The sequence below is a fragment of the Lissotriton vulgaris genome, chromosome 1_1, assembly GCF_964263255.1.
Source record: "Lissotriton vulgaris chromosome 1_1, aLisVul1.2, whole genome shotgun sequence".
NCBI lineage: Eukaryota > Metazoa > Chordata > Amphibia > Caudata > Salamandridae > Lissotriton > Lissotriton vulgaris.
The window spans coordinates 328,167,520-328,191,226 of record NC_141685.1 but is presented as its reverse complement, the minus strand read 5'-3'; the positions used below and the strand labels follow the sequence as shown (position 1 = coordinate 328,191,226).

Sequence of the window (23,707 nt, the reverse complement as noted above, 5' to 3'; positions counted from 1 at the left end):
GACAACATCATTACATGCCATGTGCATAGACTAGAGAGACATTCATGTAACAACAAAAACATCGCCATTACCCACAAAACCCATAAAAATGTAAACAATTCACTTCCCCTCACATCGCACGAAGGCCATGCAGATCAAAAGGACAGCCCCATTCCGGCAAAATGACACACATAGACACTTGTATTTAACAGAAGCAGCCCACAGAGGAAACTACTGTCCATGCCACAGCCAGGAGAGGTTAGACCAATTACTGACAAAAGAGTGCAATCCAGCTTAAACTGACCATTCCCTAAAAACACTGCAGCCTAGTTCCAGTACCTCACTAGAACGTTCTGCACACAGTGAAAGATATGGAGTGTACCCCAAAAAAGAGAAATACAGGAACTCTCCAAAAATTGGCTAACAATGTGTTTTTTTCAAGCTAACCTACAACACAAGGCTCTTGTCTCCCAGGTCTGCAATAGAGTGACACATACACTGTAATTACAGAGGTCTACCACCCCTTCAATTGAAACTCTCGAAAGGACATCAACAAGGTCAACTGCTCAAGAATGCAAAGTTAAAATTGGCTTTACAAACAATTTTTAGGGAAAAGAAAAAGACTCTTGTTTGCACCACACCAAGACAAGACATCCCTGGGTGCCAATACGACAGAAAGCACCACTGAAGACCATCCTAACACCTTCAAATCTTTTCCAAGTGATGCATTTTTGTAAACTTGTACGTTCTCTGTTTAACATGGGTCCTCTTGCACCTCTCTAGAACCAGAAATATGCCTAGTTTCATGAAACCTACTTTGTCATTCTTGCAGTGCACTCTCCCAACTCAATTACACCTATGCTGAACCAAACACTAGCATTCCTCACACACTACACAGTGCATTCCTACACAGCACCTGGTATCAGTACATGACCACTGTGGGCACTCAAACCACAAACAGGTCATGCTAGATATATTCACTCATACCCCACACAAAGGCGCAGCCAGGCTTTATTTATCCCAAGAGATAGCCCCAGAGATAGGAAAATGTCTTTTCCACCTGTATCTATGTAGGATTGGGGCCACGATTCAACCCAATACAGTAGAACCCCACTGAGTAGTAGTAAAGATCACCCAGTATGAGACCAACCCCACAACACTGTGGCTTTTTACCGAACATAGAGACATACTAACAGAACTAGTCAGGAGGGGCACCAAAGATGACAACAGAGTTTGGCCCCAGAACTTCGTAGAAAAGAGGAGCCTGGAGGTAGCAAGACCAGCGCGCCAGTGCACAAATATGTCAACTCCCACGTCTGTCTGTGGTCCCAGAGTGGGCCATAACATATCTGGGGCCACCGTTTTTTAAGTCGAGCCTAGCGTTGCAGCGCATGCACTGCTCACTTTGCGAGTTATGAACTATATAGTATAGCGTGAAAGCTTTGTGGAAGTTCCGCCCAACTCTCCACCCATCTTTTTCATTGGCTTAGGCCCTAAATGCTGCCTTCCGATTGGTTTTAGGCATGTTAGTCCCTCAGTGTCGGGCATCTTTGCCGCGGGTCCTTAAGTGTGCTTCGCCGCTGTAGCTGGGGGTACCCTCGCTGGGAGAGTGCCCAGAGCTGGAGCCTGGCACACCTTATGTACTCATGCGTGCTCATTGTAGCAGCGATACGGGCCCTTCTGAGGTGAGGGTACGCACCCGGCCACAGCTGCCTCACTGGACAGAAAGGGAGCTTCAGATGCCTTGGCACACCTAACTACCAGCTGCTGGGGGCTGGCAGACGTAAAGGCTCGCGACTACAGCAGAAGTGAGAAAGGACAAACTGAGCTCCAGCAGAATGCCGGCCTATGCCCCCCCCCCCCCCCCCCCCCCACAAGGTGAAGAGCAGAGATGCTGTTATGGTATAAATACCTCTTCATGTTGACCAAATAAACATGATCGGTGGAGATGCCAGGGCCGGACACACCAGCAGCGAAAGCAGATTCGAGCACATAATAAAATCACTTGCTACGACCAATGGAAGGATTACAAACTTCTGCTATTCATGCAAATAAAAGTAGCACTCGAGGTACGCAATCTCGTTCAAGTAGAGGACTCGGTAGACAATGAAAATAAACCGCAAACACGGATAATGTTGGATATAAACACCAGTAGTTCATCTGAAAAAATCTGTCTCTTCTGCAGGAAGAAATGTAGGGGAGTAGTTGCCGATAGAGCAGCAGGTGCAGCTCCGGCAAAGGGGCTCAGAGCGGTGTTGGGCCCACTGTATTCCAATGATGGGTGTCTTTTACTACGCAACCGGGAGTCCAGGGCACCCTTTCTGTCTGCTGTTGCAGGGCCCACCGCACCCTGGCTGCGCTGCTGAAATGTGCCTAGAAGCGAGACTGTTAAACGCGGGGGTGTTGTCAATATAGCCCCTCCCCCCGGCGGACCTCCAGTCCACCCCTTACTCACACCCCTCCCCACTCAGGTCCACAACCGCCCAACAATATTGGGGGACAGGCTAGCCCCTCCCCCGGTGGACCTCCAGTCCACCCCTTACTCATGCCCCTCCCCACTACGGGGGGTGGAGTGTTGCAGGTAACCTCCTGTTGCCCAGGTCCACAACAGCCCGAAGGACTAACGGGGCTAATTGGCTCTCGCACCCTTACTGTGCTCCTGTAGAGGGTACCCTTCTGTACCTTCCAGCGTTGGATCGCCCTGCAACTCCGCCATGGCTCTGGGTGTGGCCCCCGCCTCCCCAGAGTCCCCCCACCTTCTATAGTTCTTTTAATTACAACCTGCCGCTACCAACGCTTCCGCTAAATCTAGCAGGAAGAGGTCCATCCCCATTTTGGATAGGTGTATGCCATCTTCTTCAAAGCACCCTGTGCCTATTGCATGTAGCAACCCATGTCTGACAAAACTAAATCCTCTTTGCTTGTGAATTTGCGCATTGCGCTGTTCACCCGCCTGCGTGAGGTCTCCATCGCCTCCCCTGACCTTGCGACCCGCCACGATAGCCTCGGGGTAATTTCGGACCACCATAACTCACAAGTCCCCAGCAAGTCGCTCAATTCACACAAAGTGCTCCTCATCATGTGCAGCAGGCCCCTGCGCCCCAGGCAGATGTTTTACACATTGTTTATTATGTACACCAACCAAATTCTTCAAACACTGCAAACATGGTTACCCCGACTCCAGGTCGCACAACAACGGCACATCTAATTCGAGGTCCTTGCCTAAACCTGCCTCTTAAGAACGTATGTAATTCTTGTAGCAACTTGACTCCCAACGCCCCACTTGTTTTATGTGTTCCACTGGCAAGCCTGCCTGGAAAGCCGTGGTTGCTGCCCCTATTCTAAAGGAGTGGCTGCAAAAGCGCTTGCCCTGGACCTTGTTGCTTGCAAATTCTAAACACACCTCTATTATGCGCTGTACTTGGTATTTGGTTAGAGGTGTCCCATCAGCATGCATTATGAGGTAACCCTCGCCAGAGGGGCAAAGCGCCAGGTATCTCGCAACTAGGCGCACTGGGCAGTACTTGGCAACTTCCAACCTGTTTAACAATATAACTTTTCCTGCCCTTTCCTGGTCCGTTTTAGATCTCCTCAACCTTAGAGTCAGGACTTTGCCTGTCAGGACAGCATCCTATCTGCACAAGGCTACTCCTGATGTGTCCTGTTTGGAACTCGCCACTAGCTCCCCATTCTAAATGCACCAAAGAAAGCCAGCGCAAAAGTTGCTGAAAAGAGAGCTGCTTCAAAAGTGGAGCGAGTGGCCCTATAGACCTAGTGCCCTACAGCCTGTTCATTCAGAGGCCTCCCTCGGCTCAAGCAAGTACATGTCCTCTCCTCCTCTGGACAGCAGTGCTGCCCAGCAACCAAAATCCCTTATCAGTTCTGCTGCTCCTCAGGACTGAGAACTGTATACGTAATGTCCTTGAACCTCTCAACTAACACTGCAAACTGTGCTCTGGAGATGTCCGTATTAGTGCTCCATCCTCTCCATTTCAGCACTGTCAAGGCCCATCGCACCCTCCTGGGAATTGTTCACTTGCGCACCCTGCACAAAGAAAGGCCTATTTATGTGTAGCCCATAATATTGCATTTATTCCCGACAGTGTATCATGGTTCTGTTGAAACATAGTTAGCTTGACTGCCGAGTGCACATTGCTCCGTCCCGGATACGATTTTCTCAACTCCGTTTCAGGCTGTCAAGCTCCTGATCTCGCCCACCCCAACCCTGGGAGAACTAAAAGAGGCTATACTGCTATCCATATAAGCAGCTGCTGTTGCTACTGATGGTCCCATACAGAACTGGCAAACTTGGCCTATCACATCAACTTTACAACCCAGGAGCAAGCCTGAGCTGGCTACCCCAGGTCCATGCTGCACATGCCTTACTTTAAGGAGCTCTACCCAATGGAGCATACGTCCCACAGAACTGACCCATTTGTATCCCACAGCAGTGTGTCAAAAGAAGCGAACCAGGCCCCCCTTACGGCTAAAAGGATGCCTCTTGGCAAGCCCTAGCCCCGCTTATGGAGGTCTAGACTTGACAATACCGTTGGCCCTGTCCACCTGGGCAGGCCCTCTCCCCTGCTGTGTGCAAACCCTATAGTGTGACACAAGTACTGACCTTCAGATAAGTTCTGGAGAAGATCCCTGGGCATCCTCCTAATGAAAACCATCCCAGTCTTCTGCCCATCCCCCCTTGTGGTTACCCCTCCTGTCACCTATGAGCTGAGGCCAGCAGTTGCATAGGTACTTGAGCACAACTGGGGCCGATGTGTAAGGCGGGCATGGTAATTGCACAACCGCTACCCTTAACACTGCTTCTACTCTTGCCTACAAGAAGTCAGAACCAGGTTGTCACCTGCCCCCCAAGAGCACTTAACCAGGAACAGCATTCAGGCTCAGAGACCGAAGCACCCTTGACCATTCCTGCTTCCTTTCCCACCTGTCCTTCTAAGAGTGGTGCCTGTGTACTTGATCTGATTGTCCTGAAATTAGAAAACAGGTTACACTCTGATGGAGCAAGGTGAAGAACAAGAATTTGTTCAAACTTGTGAAATTAATCTCCCATAACAGTAATTGAATTAATAAGCTTGTGGCGAAATTACTAATCAACTAAGTTTAAGAATACATTCATCAATACACGCGGGATAAACTAATGCGCTTTATGTTGCAAACGCAAAGAAAAAAATAATAAACTAACCTTGTCTATTGTCTTTGTCAGTATTTGTAATGCTGCTTAACTGTGCTTTTTGCTAGGTAACATAATTAACAGGATTATTTAGTAAAGGGGGTGGGTAACAGAATGGGTCTCAATTCTTTAATTAATTGATGTCTTGTGTTTGTTTAATAATAGTTTCCAAGGTGAGGCCTAAAGGTGGTTCAGAAAATATGGCTGACAGAGCTGCAGACGCAAAAGCTTGTCCAGAGTGTAGTCTTTGCACATGCGTAGCTGTGAAGATTTTTACTGCATTGTCATCGTTAATTGAAAAAGCAGTTCTTTAGTCGAGTTGAACGTGCTCATGGAGAAAAGGCTAAAGGACAGGAACTTAAAGTGTCTGCCAAGGCTAGGAAGTAAATGTTCGAAACTCGAGGAAAAAGTAACTTTCTTGAGGAAGCTGAAAGATGTGGAAATGAAAGACAATAGGGCGTATTTGAAGCCTGGACTTGGTCAAGAATCTGAGATGACCTAATGCATTTTATCATGGACTGACACAGGACAGCCAATGAAAAGCTCGGATTTGCTTAAAAGAATGTAAAATGTAGAAAGTTTAGCTAGAGAAAAAAGGTATAAAATCTGACACTATGAGCAGGGAAAAAATTCTTACTTTCCGATTCCTGAATGACGTGACATGCTGTTGGACCTTTGGCGCATGTAGGGACAGCAGACTTTAAATGATTTTTCCTTTTAGGTGAAGTGAGAAATAGACAGGGAAATAGATTTAGGGAATGGAAACAGTTATTCTGCTAATACTTCGTTTTTCTGAGCTTGCTTTGAAAATGTCAGTTTTAATTCATTTCCTTATTTAAATGCTGCTTTCTTAATTGCTTATAAAATAAAGATTCTAAACGTAAATGCTTTTTCTTTATGAAAAATAAAGTTAATAAATTAGATTTGAAAAGACAAGCTGGTCTTGTTTATTCATGGTCTAGTTTCCATCAGTTGATCCAATCGCCTTAGTGGTCTGATTAATAAATAATACATGTTTAAAACCATGGTAAGTATAGATAAACTGCAGCTGTATATAATATTGTAAATAATATGTGAGTAGTTTAATTAATCATACCACCTGATTCAGTTGCTCAAAAATTGTCTCATTGGTATTATGGGCCTTTATATGTGTTTCATGATTAATGGTGAGTATTGAGGTATAAGAAGTTTATGAGACAGTTTTTCATACAGAGCGCTGGATCAATAACTTGGTAGCAGAGGATGGTTTCTATGGTAACTAGTATGTTACATGCTAATACATAGGATTGATGTCTAAAACATGTTAAGTTTGTTCAGTTGTTATATGTAGTCGAAAGGTTTTCTCCAGCAGTGTGAAAATTCCTGATTTGTGCCGGCATGAGAAGTGTGACAGGTGAAGCTACACAGTGCATTTGTTCTGTTTCAAAATAGTGGTATCGCCGTATATCACACAAGTGTTGTGGTCGTACAGCACAAGTTTAGGGATTTTAGGTGTGTAAGGTAGAATGCATAGCGAGGATTGTCTATGAAATCGTAACTTTCGAGTATAGGGACTTGTGTCCTGTTTTAAAACTCACTGTGAAAAGAGTAGTAGACTTTATCTAAGCTTGAATGAAGGGTAAGGAAGCGTTGTCTACCATGCTGGCGAATGAGGATTTCTATTAGTGGGGTAAAGTCCTACTAAAGATTCATGTATGCATGGCTAGGGATTTTTCTGTATGAATGTGCGTAAATGAATTTGTAATGTACGAACGAGTGAAACTCTAAATTGTTTCTAAGGAGGTGTGAAATATCTCTGTATTTACATTTAGAGAGAAACGAGTTCGTTATTACCTGCTAGAAGGGTAAAGTAACCTTACTTTATCGACAAATTTAAATATTCTGTGAAAATAGCGTCGTCTATTTCACGTGGTAAGAATACTTGAATGTTTGAGAAAGCTATCACCTTATTTTAGTGAAACAGACAAATGGTTTACTTTTGTGGAGTTATTAACTGAATTTAATTGAAAGATTTGTAAATATGGCACTGTGAAATTTTTTTGTAAAGGAGGTGTCAGTTTAAGGAGTGGAGTGAGGGACAGAGCAGCTGCAGCGGTAGCATACGTCACACGTGTTGTGCTGTGATTGGCTAACATACGTCACAGTATTCGCGCACAGATTGGTTCATGTGACTAAGGCAAGCTTGCAGCTGATTGGCTCATCCTGAAAAACAGTAATTCTATTGGTTGAGCAAAATAGTGACGAAGCTTAACCTGATTGGTTTGTTGGTAAGTTTCGCGCATGGATTGGTTGGTGTTGCGGAATACCAAGGAAGTTGTTACGATCTTTTCCGAAGTAAGGAAAATTATTTAACAACATGGATTACTACTACATGAAGGAGGAAAAGAAGCTTTCATGGTTTCAGAGATAGAAAAATAAAATTAAACCTGATAAGAAAATTTCAACGCGGGGTGGAAGATTACTTCATAAGTACAAAACACCTGCAGCTTATATGTTGGGTGAATATGGTTATCATACTTGTCTTTGGATTGAGAATTGGATGAAGTATACTGAAAATGATGGTGTATTAGCATGGCCGGAAGATGGATTATTTAACATAGCAGTTTTGAAAATTTTAAGAGAAAAAATGATGAAACTTGTACCAAAGCCTAGACCTACTCCATTTGAAGCTTTAGTTGAATGGGAAAATGAAATGTTTGAATTAGAACGAGAGAGTAGAGGGATATTAAGGGGAACAGAATTAGGTCTTGGTAGAAAAACACATGAGGATAGAATGCGTTGATGGAGAAGTGCAGACATGTGTGATGGTTTGTATTCAGTGAGATTAATTGATGAGGTAACTGGACAAAAGAGTGCCCAAAAGAAAGAGAAAAATAGTGAAGAAAGTGATTCAGAAGATGTGGTATTAGAAGAAATTTATACTAGAAAACCGCCACCTTATCAACCAGTTTGTTCTCCAAGTGCCCCTCAAAGAGAAATTATTGATGAGACATCTCCTAAAACAAATCTGAATTATAGAGAAACACCTGAAAGAGTAGAAACAGGACGTAATTCAAATATATCAGGAGAAAATAGAAATTATACTAAAACCCCAGTTCAAAGTAATGAAACTCCAAGAAATAGAAATAGAACAGAAAGGTATGAGGAATTATCAAATACCTCAGAATATATTCGTTCTACGAATGAATTAATACAGCAGTTAACTAAAAGCATGGAAGCAGTAACAGTACCTGTAACGATTGGAACCTTTCTTCTAGTATTTGATCAAAAGGAAATTAGGCATTCAGCTTTAACTGTTCCATTACATTCAGAAATACAGAAAGTGACTGAAAAATTTTATTCAGATTTGTCTGAAATACATCGAGAGAAAATAATGATGCCTGACTTAACTTTTAATCAAAGTTCATCATGTAAAACTCCATCTGGTGCAGAATCTGACTCTGGAACTCCGGAAAAGAGTCTGAGTAAAATAGATTTAACACAAACCCCAGAATGTAAATTACTTGATATTGCAAAATTGAAAGCAGATTTAGAGGAATTAATAATTGGAACGATTGGAACTGACAGATTGAAGGCATATCAGGATGATGAATTATTATTTATTTGCAAAAGCATAACATGAAAAACGAAAAACAAATATGACCAATTAGAGGATATGGCATTTGAATGTGAAATAGATTTAAGTAAGCAGAAGAATTTGCAGAAAACCTTTAGGGTGGATTTCTCTGAAAAAGACATTGAAAATATGTATACCACAGGAAGAATCATTCATATAAAAGACTTACGGCCACATGCATCATCCAGGGTGTTTGCGAATTCTTAATTGCGAAAAATAGCGATTCGCAATTTAGAATTCGCAAAACGGGATGGATGAATATTTTCGGTAAATTTATGCGATTCGGTAAAAATCGCAATTTTTACTGAATCGCATAAATTACCGAAATACAATTTGCGAATTCGCTATTCCCATTGGTTCCTATGGGCCAAAAGGCCCATAGGAAGCAAAGGGAAGGCATTAGCAAATTGCGATTTTCACTTTGAAAATCGCAATTTGTTAATGCATTTCATGGATGCAGCCATGAAATGTATTTTTCGCATCATGTTTCACACACACATGTCCTAAGGACATGTGTGTCCTTAAAATGAATGTTGAAAAAAAAGCATTTTCAGCATTTTAAACACTTTTTGCAAATTTACCGAGTGGTTCAACCACTCGGTAAATTTGACCCCCTAATTGCGATTTCGCAATTTTAAAAGTAATCATGCATTGCTTTAAAGAAATCGCAAATTTGCGATTTCTTAAAAGCAATCGCAAATTTGCGATTTCTTAAAAGCAATCGCAATTTTAGAAATCGCAAAAATGTTGCGATTTCTAAAATTGCTTCATGCATCCCAAAAAGCACTTTTGGAATCGCAAACGGCCGATTTTAAGGAATAGCACCGTTAATTGTGATTTTGAGAAAATGGGCTGAATTAAGTAAATGGAGAGCGAAATGGACAAAGAAAAGAGATGAAGACAGAACAAGTTTAGCTTTTCCTATCAGAGAAAAGGAAAAAGTAGCAAATGAGTTTCCAATGAGAGAAATAGCGGGAGGAGGGTATGTGCATGTCCCATGGACAAGACAGGACATTTTAATGTTTACAAATGATTTTCCTCGATTAAGAGAAAAACCTCTAGAATGGTATCGACAGGTAGACAGATTTGTGAAAGTTTCAAAAGTTTTGTGGATTGATCTTGATGGATTCTTTGACATAGTTGTCCCATCAGATCTTTGGACAGAATGTAAAACTACTATAAATTGGCCAAGTGAAGAATACCCTCGAGATAAAGTAACAAGTGCTCCTTCACCAGAGGTAATGAGAAAGTACGAACAGGTAATTGTGTTTTTGAAAAACAAGATTCCCCCAAAAGAGATAGATTGGGTTAAAATAGATAGAACAATCCAAGAGTTCAAGGAATCAGTACATTCTTTTTATGAAAGATTACTGCTGGTATTTAAACAATACAGTGGTTACGAACATTTAAGTGAAAAAGACATGAGCCATTTTATATACAGATTTGTATATGGCTTGAGACCTGAAATTAGTGAAATGGTAAGAACTGGAATAGTTGGTTGGCAATCACTCACAGTAGATGATATCTTAAGAAAAGCAAAATACTGTAGGGATGAAATAGAAGCTAAACAAAAGAAGTTGAAAGAAAAGGCTATGTGGGCACAGGTAAAAGTGGCTGAACAACAAATAGCAAGTTTAGGAAATAAGAATGTTGATCAGAATCAAGGGAAATTTAAAGGTAATTATAATAAACCAAAATTGATGGGAAATATTGAAGAGTTAAAACAGAAACTCCCATGTTTTGATTGTGGCGAAATTGGACACTGGAAGCGTGAATGCAAGAATCTGCCATGAATTTATTTTAAAAATGCATCATTAAATCCACAGATGCAGAATGAGATAAATGAGCAGCAACAGCTACAGCGACAGGTAGTGATTCAGCAAAGTCAGTTACCACAACCGCCACTTCCAAACTGTGTAAATGTGCAGAGATACAGTGCAGAAACAGGATTCAGCGGAGGTGAACAGGTAAACAGATCGCCAAGAGTGAATGTGTCGAATGTGTCTCAACAATATTGGTTGAAAGAAGATGGAGGGAGTAAATCTGAAGAATACTTCTGATGGTGCCTGAGAGAGGAGGAAGAGTGTGTGCTTGGAGCCACTCTTGAGGTAGATCAATCTGGTCCATTTGTAAATGGTAAAGTGAATGATGTAGAAATTACTTTCCTAGTGGATACAGGTGCTACCCGTTCTACTGTTAGATCGGTGGAAATAGAAAACCTTCCTCTCTCTGGAGATAAAATCCAAGTAGTAGGTGTAGCTAATCAGCAAATAAAAACAGATTTAACTGAACCAAGTTGAATTTGAAAAAGGTAAATTTAAAGACATGCATAGATTTGTAGTTTGTGATAGCAGTCCTGTAAATCTATTAGGTAGGGATATTCTCTGTAAAATGAATTGTGCAATATATTGCTCACCGGATGGTATAGAGCTTCGAACTCCAGAAGAAGATGGGCTTTACAAATTAACAATGTCAATGGTTGAGGAAGAAGAAAGTAAATTATTTCCTGTGTTTGATAGGAATAATCTACCTGAAGAATTAAAAGACACAGTGATGAATGTAAAAATTTGGGATTTCACTGGAGATGAAATGGGTTTGATGAAAAACGTAGATCCAGTAAAAATATCAGTAAAACAAGGAGCAGATTATCCAAACATTCCTCAGTATAAAATGAAACCAGAAGTGATTGAAGGTGTTACCCCTGTATCAGACAAGTTCATAAAACAAGGTGTTCTAAAAGAAATTGAGAGTAGTCCATGTAATTCACCTATAATGGGAATTAAAAAGCCAAATGGAACTTTCATAATTGTTCAAGACCTGAGAAAGGTTAATAAAATTGTTGTTCCATGTTGCCCAGTTGTACCAAATACAGCGGTAATTTTATATCAGATTCCGCATGCTGCAGAATGGTATACGGTTATTGATTTGTTTAATGCATTCTTTATTGTTCCATTGCATCCAGAAAGCCAACAAATGTTTGCGTTCCGGTTCAAAGAGCGTATTCTAGCATGGTGTAGAATCCCTCAAGGGTACATTGAAAGTCCATCTATTTTTAATCAGTTGCTAAAGAAATCATTGGAAAATCTAGATTTACCTGGAAAATCTACGTTAGTGCAGAATTGTGTAACAGATACTATTACTCTTTTAAATCATCTGGCAGATGAGGGACATAAAGTATCTTCTGCGAAATTACAGTTTTGCAAACAGCAAGTAAAATATCTTGGTCATAGAATTGCAAAGGGAGTCAGACAAGTGACAACAGAAAGAATAAAAATGATTCAAGCAATGCAACCTCCAAAAACACAGAGACAGGTTAGAATGTTCTAGGAATGGTAGGTTATTGTCGCCAATGGATTAGTGGGTTTTCAGTAATCACAAAACCACTGCAGAGACTGACAAAAGCAGATATAAAAGACTCAATTAGCCTAACAAAAACAGAATTAGAAGCTTTTGAACAGTTAAAGAAAAGTTTGTGTGAAGCTCCAGCATTAGGAATGCCTGATTATGAAAAAGAATTTGAACTGTATTGCATTGAAAGAGAAGGATGTGCATTATCAGTTCTGATTAAAAGACATGGAAAACTGAGAAAGCCAATAGCATATTTCTCAGCTGGTCTTGACCCTATTGCAAAAGCATTACCAGGTTGCTTAAAAGCAGTAGCTGCAACAAGTGTACGTTTGGAACAAAGTGAAGGAATAATAATGGGATTTCCTGTAAAAGTATATGTACCACACTCAGTTGAAATTCTCCTCACTAGAAGCAGAACACAACATTTGACAAATAATAGGCTAACAAAATATGAAAAGGTTATTCTTGGCTCGGACAATGTTTCAATTGCGAGATGTGTGAATTTAAATATTTCCACATTATTACCTGACACTACTGAAACAGAAATCAGGGATGAGGTTGATCATGAATGCCTGGATGTATTAGAATATTGCACTAAACCAAGACAAGACATAAAAGATGTCCCGTTAGCTGAATCAGATTATGTTTTATTTGTTGATGGATCACTGGTTACATCCCCTTCAGGCACTCTTATGTTTGGTTCCCATTGAATTAGGACTCCACTCTTTACTTGTCTGATGTATCCATTTTTATTCATATTTCACAATTACTTCATTGTTTGAATTCTTTTCTTTAGTTCATTCTTATGTCAGAATCATCATAAGACTTTTTATACATAAGCTCCAATGCATTTCGGGCTTAACTAGCTCTTCCTCAGGGAGCATACACTGTTGAAAAAGAATGAATGTATCACAACCACTTCACATATAGATATTTACATGTAGACGCTATCATTTTTTACATAGTGAACCTTATTGTTCTATGGGCGTGACATGTGTTTTTTTTTTTAAACGTGCTCATGAAGGATAGTGAAATCGTGCCCAAAGGTATAACCCGGGTGTATCACGGTATCGAAGTTAAACTCACGTGTATGTAGCACGTTGTTAGAGTTCTGTGGAGAAATGAACGCTGTAAAAAAATGTGCACGGATGAGTCCGAGAATCGAAGTTAGGCAATCGTGGGAAAAAGGTTTAAACTGTCAGCGGTACTGACCTTGTTTCGTCCTGTCGATTCAAGATTCCCGTAGCGAGACCTCCCGTCTTTAGTGTTCAATCGCGGACGTTTTCAAGTTAATGTTTTTACTTCCGTGTCACGTGGACATCGGAAAAAGTGAAAAAAGACCATGCGAACGTAATGGCAACAAACCGACTGTGCAGGCGCAATAAAACGAGATGAGCAAGGCTTATTAGGTGAACATTAAACATCTCAACTCAGTGCATGAACTAATAATTAAAATTGAATTCAGGAAGTGATATAAAATTAATATAATCAAGTAGTGCGGAGACAGTGTAAATAGGACGTCGGGTGTGTACCGATGTTTGTGGTGTTAAATGTAAATATCATGTGTGCGAAGGTGACAATTCAATACATTACAATCACACACCTAATTTAGCCAAGAAACATGGGTGCACCCTACTCAAGTTATGATGCACGTAATTATAAGTAACAAGAAAGTTCAATCCGATCATTGAGTCCATTGGGTTTGAGGGACCCCAAGGCCCGTATCCAGTAGTTCTCTCTACGTAAGAAAAACTGGTTATTGTCTCTTCCTTCTTTCCTTTCTATTACTTCGAGTACAAGAAATTTCAATTGTGAAATGTTGTGATGAGCTTCAACAAAATTACATGCAATGGTAGATTTGCTGTTTTTTGTGCGAATGTTCGATTTGTGCTCCACAATTCGTGTTTTTATCTTTCTTTCCGTTTTGCCGATGTACACCTTCCCACAGGGGCATTTCAGAAGGTAGATGACGTTAGAAGTGTCACAGGTAGCTGTGACCCTAAGTTTTATATTGTGACCCTTCATGGGATGGGTTATCACGTTTCCAGTGATAATGTTGTTGCAGTTGCTGCAATTGAAACATTGTCGTGTTTCTTTGTGTTGAATTGGGCCTGGTGTTTTTTGTTTCAGTATTTCACCCAAATTCTTTCCTCTAGTATGAGCAAATAGGGGTATGGTTTTAAAGATGTTATTGAAGTCGGGTTCCAGATTCAACATCGGCCAATGTTTGTGAATGATCTTTTTAAAGCGAGTGCTGGACGTGGAGAATTTTGCTACTACCACTATTCTTGTGTTGTCTGTTTTGATGTGTGGGGTAAGCAACTCGCTCCTGGATTTGATTTGTGCTTTCTCTTCTTCTGAATCTGAATCAGCTGTTGTTTCACCTTCGTCGGGATTCTCAGGTGTTGGCACACGTTACACTCCAATCCTGGACGTGCTGACCCAGAACCCCACACACTGGCCCTAGTGCGTTCTTCCCCTGTTCCTGCTCTGAGCCCTGACAGGCCAGCTTGAAAGGCGTGTTTTGACCATTATAGAAGAAAACCTGTGCGTTTCTGGAAGAAATAACAAATCCATGAAAACAGCCCCTCACCAGCATTGACAGGTAAGCCTATGTCTCGCTCGATTGCCAGGGTCAGAGCCCCTTACTTGCGCACCAGTTGCTGTACAAACGAACACATTCCCTTATTGCACATGGAATGCGTGATATGCCCGGATACACCTATCACAAGGAATGCATGATTTGCCCACACTCTGACACTGCTTACCGAGAGACACCCTGATTATTGCCCAGTAAAACAACAAATTGCCCAGCCGCATCAGTTGTTTTTACAATATACATCTAATTATTGCACAGGGGCTACCTATTATGCGCAGACTCATCAGTTAACTACCAATGTATTTCTTCCATGGGGTGTAACCAGCGCGCCCCACAACAGGGACAGTAATGACACCTGGGGAGAACCTGGGAATCCCAGACCCTAGCACACTGCCCCCCAGTGTGCTATGGCCCTCTACCTGTTGATGGTTCAGGTGGCCCCCCATGTGAGTAGGGCGGTTCACCCGTGCGGTTCCTGCATTTGAGATATAAAACATCCATTAGAAGCCCTGCCCCCCTCCGTACAACAATATGGATTCTCTGCAATGAGACCGGGCCATCAATGCCTCCCACGTCACCGAGGCCTAGCTTGTTTGTCAGTTACGAGAACTAGTTACCCACAATACATTCTCGCAAGGAGTTGGGTGGGGCACATACTTGTGTACCTCCAGCGGCGGCTGCAGAAGTGTAGTGTCTTGAATCTAAGTCAAGTATTCCCATGCTAAGTCAGATAATGACCATTGCACTTTGGAGTGTGCGATTTAGAGTCACTTCTTAACTCGTCCCCTTACTATTCTCCTCTACTTGTACTTTGCAGGCTTTTGTAACTTGCACACATGTCACCTTACCTCCTGTAATGCACTGTTTGCTACCTCTTGCATTGTTTGATCCGAGTCAAATTGTCCACGGGGCCCGTCCATGGGCGAACAAATAACTCTACACACTACCAAATGTAGGAAAAGCTCTATACAGTCACCGTTAATTGGAAAATAAATCCAACTACCGCTCTCCCCCGTGCTGAGGTTTAAAATATTACATATTCCTGTGGGTAGCTTTGACACCCACACCATTAGAACCACAGGGAATCAAAAGGTTGTGACCCTGTACACACTCGCAGTGAAGGTATGTAATGATGGTATATAAAAACACATCTGTGACACACCAATGCTGTGCATTCACGCACAGTGGTGATGTGCACAAGAGATACTGAACGCTCTCCATGGCGCTTTGTTGTCACACAAACCCCCACACCACACCAGTTTGCTAACAGTAGTGGCGCACTCAACCAACCGCAGAGGCTGTCATACACACACCTCACATTCCCACTTAACAGTGCTGTACATAGTCACACACAAGAGCTCTGCCGGAACCGCACCGCATTGTGTGTATGCCCATAGCATCCAGCCTCCTAGTCCAGGCACAATCCGGCTGCGGGCCCTTGACCCAATGACGCCCTAGCCCCAGTAAACTAAGACTCAGTTTACACGCAAAATACATGTAGGCAGCTGACAGGTGCGCAAGCCTTAACTCGGTCGTCCGTTTCCCAGCCCCAATACGTTAGCGGCAGTTGCTTTACAAGGGGGCATCTGATTTATGACACTGGAAGAAAAGGATTACCCCCGAATCCCAGGATGTATGCGCTTTTGGTTGCCGGGCATCAAACCTGATGCTACCACTGCTGGTACACCCAGGCTTAAGAGCGACAGCTCCAATGGTGTCCCATTTTATAGTGAGAAGCTACACATAACCAGGGTACACTAGGACTGTGCTATCATAGATAGTGTGTCCAACCATACCTGCCCCAGATCAAATCCAAAAGTCCCCTTTGTCATCTAATTCTTTGCCAACAGACAACATGAAATCAGAAAAACACGTTAGAATCAAACCACACCTATTTCTGTTATCTCTGGCCCACTGACCCCAGTGCGCCGACACTTGTTTATCCATGGTCACTTCCGTGACCTTCCATGAGGCGTGCCCCCAACACCCTCCTCTGCCTGATTGCCTGCATGGACATAAAGCAAGACATAAATAGCCCCAACCCCGCCCAACCTACACATCATACTAGGCACCGAGGGGCTGGACGGGCTAGAAGAGAATGCAATAAAATTAATCACATGGTTTAGTGTTAATTCTGCCATCGCATCTGTATAATTGTCACGTGACATCTCACCTACAAGAAGTGAGATAGAAGGCATATATAACTGGCTCTTATGATGGACATCTACCTCAGCAGTAACATTGCATGTGTACAAAGAAACGCTTCCACTTGCCACTGTGCATCCAACTTTTACCATTCTTGCATTTTAACCAACACCTTTAACCCAACGTCCTATGCAATTTGATTCTATGTCAAGCGCTCTGACACCTTCGGGTAATGTTCACGCTAATAAGCCCATAAACAAATCTCCTTGGCACAGCTCCCGCCAACGGCATGAGGGAAACATTACATGGCACACATAAATTGTGGTATTCTTCTGTGCAGCGCTCGTACACCATCGCTTCCTGTGTCTGAGTGTCCCTTATTTATTGGTATTATACCTCTATTTGCACTCAATACTCCATAGCCCTGCACACATGTCACCTCTTCCCCGTGTAATGCACAGCTTGCTACCTCTTGCATCCCGATTGCTCACCTTACTGTATAATAATCAAATTAGCGCTGCACTGCAAACTGTCAGGTCTGACCTATTGTGCTGGGGTTGGACTATTCAGCACGTACTGGGCATGCGCAGAGCACCGACGAACCCTTGAACTCTGCAGCCGCAGGGGTGGCCAGCTCTGTTTCGTCCACTGGTACGTCTTCTTCACCCGCACCGGGCAGCAGTGCCTTGCTACTTCCTTTGTCCGCAAGCGACGCACCCTGTGTAGTTCCTGTGATCACCTTTGACCACCACAGACACAAGACTTACCATTGCGCTATAGCTCCTGGTGCTAATAAGCCCATAAACTAATCACCTAGACACAGCTGCAAATGTGCGTTTCCAACCTTAGCAATTCATGCCTCTAAGCTATTCATATCCCAAATGATATGTACAACCCGATTACATGTAAAGCACTAAGACATCCACGGGTAAAGTTCCCGCTATTTAAACTCCATTTAATCTAAACTTGGCACTGCCCACGTCGCGAGTGGAGCAGACATGCCCCAAAATTGACAAAACATATGAGAAGTGCTCGTACCCCTACGGGCTAAAATTCGCATTGCGTACAATAAATTTCACATCATTGTTGCCCCCGCTCAGCAGCCCACACCCCGGCAATGCCTCCGCCCGCCCCCCCACCCATGCCAGCGCACACCAACCCAGGCGACCAGTGCGGGAAATGCACCCCTCCCCCCAAGAGCCCAGAACCATCAAAGCCAACCGTGGATGAGAGCAGCCCGGAGCGCGCCCGCCACCCGCGACTCACCTTCAAATAGGTCGAAGGGGGAGGGAGTAGGGGAATATGCCGCACAATCAATCAATCAATCAATCATCGCATTTATATAGCGCACTACTCACCCAGAGGGTCTCAAGGCGCTGGGGGAGGGGGGTCCGCTACTGCTTGAACAGCCAGGTCTTGAGTTGCTTCCTGAAGGCGAGGTGGTCCTGGGTCAGGCGGAGGTGGGTGGGGAGGGAGTTCCATGTCTTGGCGGCGAGGTAGGAGAAGGACCGTCCGCCTGTGGTGGCTCTTCGGATGCGGGGGACGGCGGCGAGGGCGTGGCTGGTCGATCGAAGCTGGCGTTTGGGAGCGTAGAAGTTGAGGCGGCTGTTGAGGTATCCTGGGCCTTGGTTGTGTAGGGCTTTGTGTGCGTGGGTGAGGAGACGGAAGGTGATTCTCTTGTTGACCGGGAGCCAGTGCAGGTCTCTCAGGTGTCCGGAGATGTGGCTGCGACAGGGGATGTCCAGGATGAGTCGTGCTGAGGCGTTCTGGATCCGCTGGACTCTCTTCTGGAGTTTGGCGGTGGTTCCGGCGTAGAGGGAGTTGCCGTAGTCCAGACGGCTGGTGACGAGGGCCTGGGTGACCGTCTTCCTGGTCTCGGTGGGGATCCACCGGAAGATCTTACGTAGCATGCGCAGGATGTTGAAGCACGACGAGGAGACGGCGTTGACTTGTCTGGTCATGGAGAGGGAGGAGTCCAGGATGAAGCCCAGGTTGCGTGCGTGGTCTGTTGGTTTGGGTGCGCTGCCTAGGGCGGGGGGCCACCAGGAGTCGTCCCAAGCGGCGGGTGAGGATCCCAGGATGAGGACTTCCGTCTTGTCCGAGTTCAGTTTCAGGCGGCTGTTCTTCATCCATTCGGCTACCTCTTTCATCCCTTCGTGAAGGTTGGCTCTGGCGGTGGCAGGGTCATTGGTGAGGGAGAGGATCAGCTGGGTGTCGCCGGCGTAGGAGATGATGTTGAGGTTGTGCTGGCGTGCGATGTCTGCGAGGGGGCTCATGTAGACGTTGAAGAGGGTTGGACTGAGCGAGGAGCCTTGAGGAACGCCGCAGATGACTTTGGTGGCTTTTGATCTGAACGGAGGGAGGCGGACTCTCTGTGTCCTTCCGGCGAGGAAGGAGATGATCCACTCCAGTGCCTTCTCCTGGACTCCGACGTTGCTGAGGCGTTGTACTAGGGTACGGTGGCAGACAGTGTGGAAGGCCGCGGAGAGGTCGAGGAGGATGAGGGCCGCTGTTTCTTCGTTGTCGAGCAGCGCTCGGATGTCATCGGTGGCTGCGATCAGGGCGGTCTCGGTGCTGTGGTTGGCCCGGAAGCCAGACTGTGAGTGGTCGAGGGATCCGTTCGTCTCGAGGAAGGCGGCCAGCTGCTTGTTGACGGTCTTCTCAATGACTTTTGCAGGAAACGGGAGCAGTGAGATGGGGCGGTAGTTCTTGAGGTCGGTGGGGTCGGCCGATGGCTTCTTGAGTAGGGCGCTGAGTTCGGCGTGCTTCCAGCTCTCCGGGAAGGTAGCGGTGTCGAAGGAGGTGTTGATGACGAGCACACCGGGGCCCGCCTCCCCAGCCACCACCAAGCACCCTCCCGAAAGGCCCCCCCCGTGATAGGCAGCCGTCGCGGCAAACTCCGGGGCGGCCTGCGCCATGAGCCGTGCGGTTGTGGGAGGGGGGCGGCCACAGCACCAGCCCTACCAGAGGGGCAGCGGCTATCTGTGGGTACGCAGATGTATCTGGCTGTACGCAAGACTGTTGAGCAGGTTTCCACAAATTAAACTTTTTTCACCTGGCAAAGGCCTACTGACGAGAGTCACAAAGAGCAAACAAGACATCTGCATTTACGTCACATTAAGTAAAAAAATATCAAAGCACATGGGCTTCCATTTAACATTTGGGAGTAAAGCTTCAAAGTGCTGAAGGATGCATAGGCCGCCTCTGCCGTCCTTTGGTCCTAAACCGGTGCTAATTATGCGGAGCGCACGGAGGCCCCCAGCCCGGCGACAGGGCCCACCACCTCGTGCCTTTACAGGCGCCCCCCACAGCCCGGGGTGCGCCGCACCCCCACCTGGGGCCGGCGAGAGGAGAGCCGCCGGGCCACAGGGCACACCATGCATGAAGCGGGGCAGCCGTGGCAGGGGACACGGCACCAGGGAGGCGGCTGAGGGGCAGAAAGGCACCAGAGAAGCAGGGGCAAGCCAGGCAAAACCCACACTCCCCCCAGAGACCCTCAGACAGAGGGACGGCCGCACCGGGCCCACACCGCACCGCCGCACCACCACAGGCCCCCCAATCCGGCCACAAGAAAACCATTCAATCGCCAGAGCTCAACAACCTCTCCCCCGAGACTCGCAAGATCAAGGCGGCCCGACCCGAGGCAACACCACAATGCCCAGCCCTGCGACCACCGCCCACCTCCCGCCCCCAATCGCGCAGCACATGGCCAGCAGGAAGAGCAACACACCACCCACACCCAGCCAGGCAGCATCCGGAACCGAGGACCCAGAGGGAGAACCCAGGGCAGGGAGGGGGGGAGAGACCTGGAGGGAAACCACTCACCTCAGCTGAAAACAGCGTCCGGGCAGCCACGCTCATCGGGGCCAAGGGGGGAGGATCCGTCCACGAGGTCAACCAGGAATCAAAGACGGCGCCAGGCCCGCGACCCCAGGCCATATACTCTCGGCCCCGCCCTTCCCCCGCCGGAAGTGACATCACTGGGGACTCTAAAGGTCCCAGACACAAGACCGCTCCTTGGGGTCTGTGCCATCATGTGGCACTAAGGGTGGCCGCCCTGTTAGGTGGCACCCTTCGGTGGCCCGGGGCAGCCTGGCAGGAATCACAGATTTATTCCACTCCAGATTTTAGATTTGGGGGTGGAGAGATTTTGAAGTGTAAACTAACAGATCTACAGTGGCATACTGAAGCCAATAAATCATATAGAGTGTGGAAAATCACCCGCGAGGGTCTCAATGCGCTAGATTTTGCTACCTGCTTCATGGTGATCTGTTCATTTCAATAGCCCGGTCTGGAGTGCTCTTCTGAATTGCTTGAGTGTACGGATTTCGCATGCAGTTGAGCCCATATGCACTCAGGTATTATTTTTCCCATCCACTCTTCTGTTTTATTTGTGGGCCTACCCACTTGACACTGAAATACCCATTTTCGTAATTACACTCGTAATTGTAATTACGAGTCTACTACCATCAGAGAAAGCCAGTGGTGGCAGTCGCAGCCCGTGGAGGGAGCTGCGGTGGGGCAGAAAGGCGGGGTGGGGGAGGGGCAAGGTGGGGGGTGCTAAAAACCGGAATATGGATAATTGGAGGTAAACAATTTAATTAATAAATTAATAAAACGAAATTCATAGCGCGGGCTGCATCGCATTTTGCGATGCAGGGCGCGCTACGAAATTCGTTTTATTTATTAAATTATTTACTTACATCCAATTATCCATATTCTGGTTTTTAGCACCCCTCACCCTGCCCCTCCCCCGCCCGCCTTTCTGCCCCACCGCAACTCCCTCAACGGGCGTGACTGTTTGGTGGGGTAAATGGACACCCCCCTCCCACGTTCTAAAAACTGGGAGGGGCGATAACGCTTTCACCTGTTGTGAGAGTTTATTTTGTGGTGTGCAGCCCAGACTTGCTTCGAGTGTATGTGTCCTCAATATGAAACGGGGGCCCCTGGGGGGCCGAGGGGGTGGGGTGATGGAAGAGCTGGCAGGATAGAGCACGGCCGCTTCTCGGAGAGATGAAAACAAACCCTCTCTCTGAACAGACATGCAGGAAATACATGTTTTGGGGCAGAAAAGACTGGCAATGAAGTCCCACTGTAGTGTAGCGGTCTAGTCCTTGTGGGCGCATGATGACGCGACACGTAAGGACGAGATTGCGAGAGGATGTGCGCATGCGCCCAGAGCCGTGTGTGCATGTGCGAGCAATCGGAGCGCGATTTAGCAAGACGCCCGGCGCTCTTTTGTGCGATCTCTCATCTATAAATAAATATAACATTCACAAAGGATCTACAGTGTCTACCTCATCATTTGGGGGATATACCAACATCACAGTGGTGACGAGGGTTGGGATTTCCCACAAGAAGCCCAAACTGCTTCCTAAGAAGACGAAAAAGGCACACAGAGGAGCAACAGACATTGGAAGACCACTGCATAGTACCAAAGGAAAAAAAGTACAGTGGCAGAGAATCGCAGGAGGAGCGTGGCAGAGGCACAAGGAAACGAGACGCTCCCACCACGTGCACCAGGGCCAGGAACTGAGGCGAACAAGGACGGGAAGCACAGTAGGAGGGTAGCTACACCCCACTGAGGCCCTGGTGGAACGGGAACAGAGCAAAGAAGAGGGAGAAGGAGAACCCTGACCCAACACGGCACAAGACGGGAACACAAGCGCGCCAGGTATCCCTATAAATCAAGGATGGGAACCGGAAGAACAGGCCAGGATGAGCACACAAGCGTCTTCCCTTACGGCGCCGATTCCGTTTCTGCCCAAACCAGGTGAACCCCAGATGAAATGGGAAGACTGGAGGGAGTATTTCAAGAACTATCTAGAAGCTTTAGAAGATGAAAATGGAGAATCCTTCCCCAGTGCGAGGAGAAGGAGGATACTCTTACATAATCTAGGTCCGGAAGAGATAAGAGTGTTCACGAACCTAGTGCCCACGCCTAGACCAGCGGATGATGATGACGTCTTCCGGCATGCTGTAGAAGATCTAGATAATCACTACCGTCCTGGGGTGTGCGTCTCCATTGATCGTTTTAACTTCCAGCAGAAGAAGCAAGAAGCGGGAGAATCCATTGACGACTACGTCGCGGCGTTGAGAAGGTTGGCGATTACATGCAAGTACGGGACACTCCAACACGACTTCATAAAGGACCAAATCGTGATGCACACCACCAATAAGACGGTACAGGATAAGTTGTGGGCGCATGGAGAGGCGACGCTAAAAGAAGTAATAGCAATAGTAAAGTGTCGAAGCGATGCGCTGACGCAGCAAAAAGGGACAACACCCAGAGACCCATGGTGAACAAGGTGGACGATGCAGAGCATTCAGGACGAAACAGAATGACGGCCGGGGATAATAAAGGAATCAACAGATGGTCGGGAAAGTCAGGTCAAACATGAAACCATCCCCGGAAAGCAAAGCCACGTGTTACAGGTGCGGAAGTGCGAACCACGCGGCCCAAGATAAACGTTGCCCAGCATTCCGGGCGAAATGCATGTTCTGTGGCCTAATGGGTCACTATGAGAAGGTATGTCGCAGGAAGGGCAAGAAGACGATCGTAAAGTACGTGGCACAAAACCGGCCAGAAGGAGAAGAAGAAGAACTGGAAGAAGAAGACCTGATGTTGTGCATCGAGGAGCAAGTGCTGTGAATAGAAAACAAGCGCTTGAGCAAACCACGGGGTGATATGCTGATAGGAGGAGTGAAGATCAGGATTGCGATAGACTCAGGCTCCCCATACACCATAGTCCAAAGATCTGTATGGGAGGAGGAGTTCGGACCTAGCCTAGGCTCCAACTTGGAACCACCAGACATTCGGCCGGTATCATAT

The 23,707-nt window shown here is 45.8% G+C and overlaps 1 pseudogene; it reads left to right on the top strand.

Annotated features, from left to right (window-relative positions):
- The first annotated feature begins 7,523 nt into the window (after positions 1-7,523).
- Positions 7,524-8,789, top strand: LOC147747126 (uncharacterized; annotated as a pseudogene).
- Positions 8,790-23,707: the final 14,918 nt, after the last annotated feature.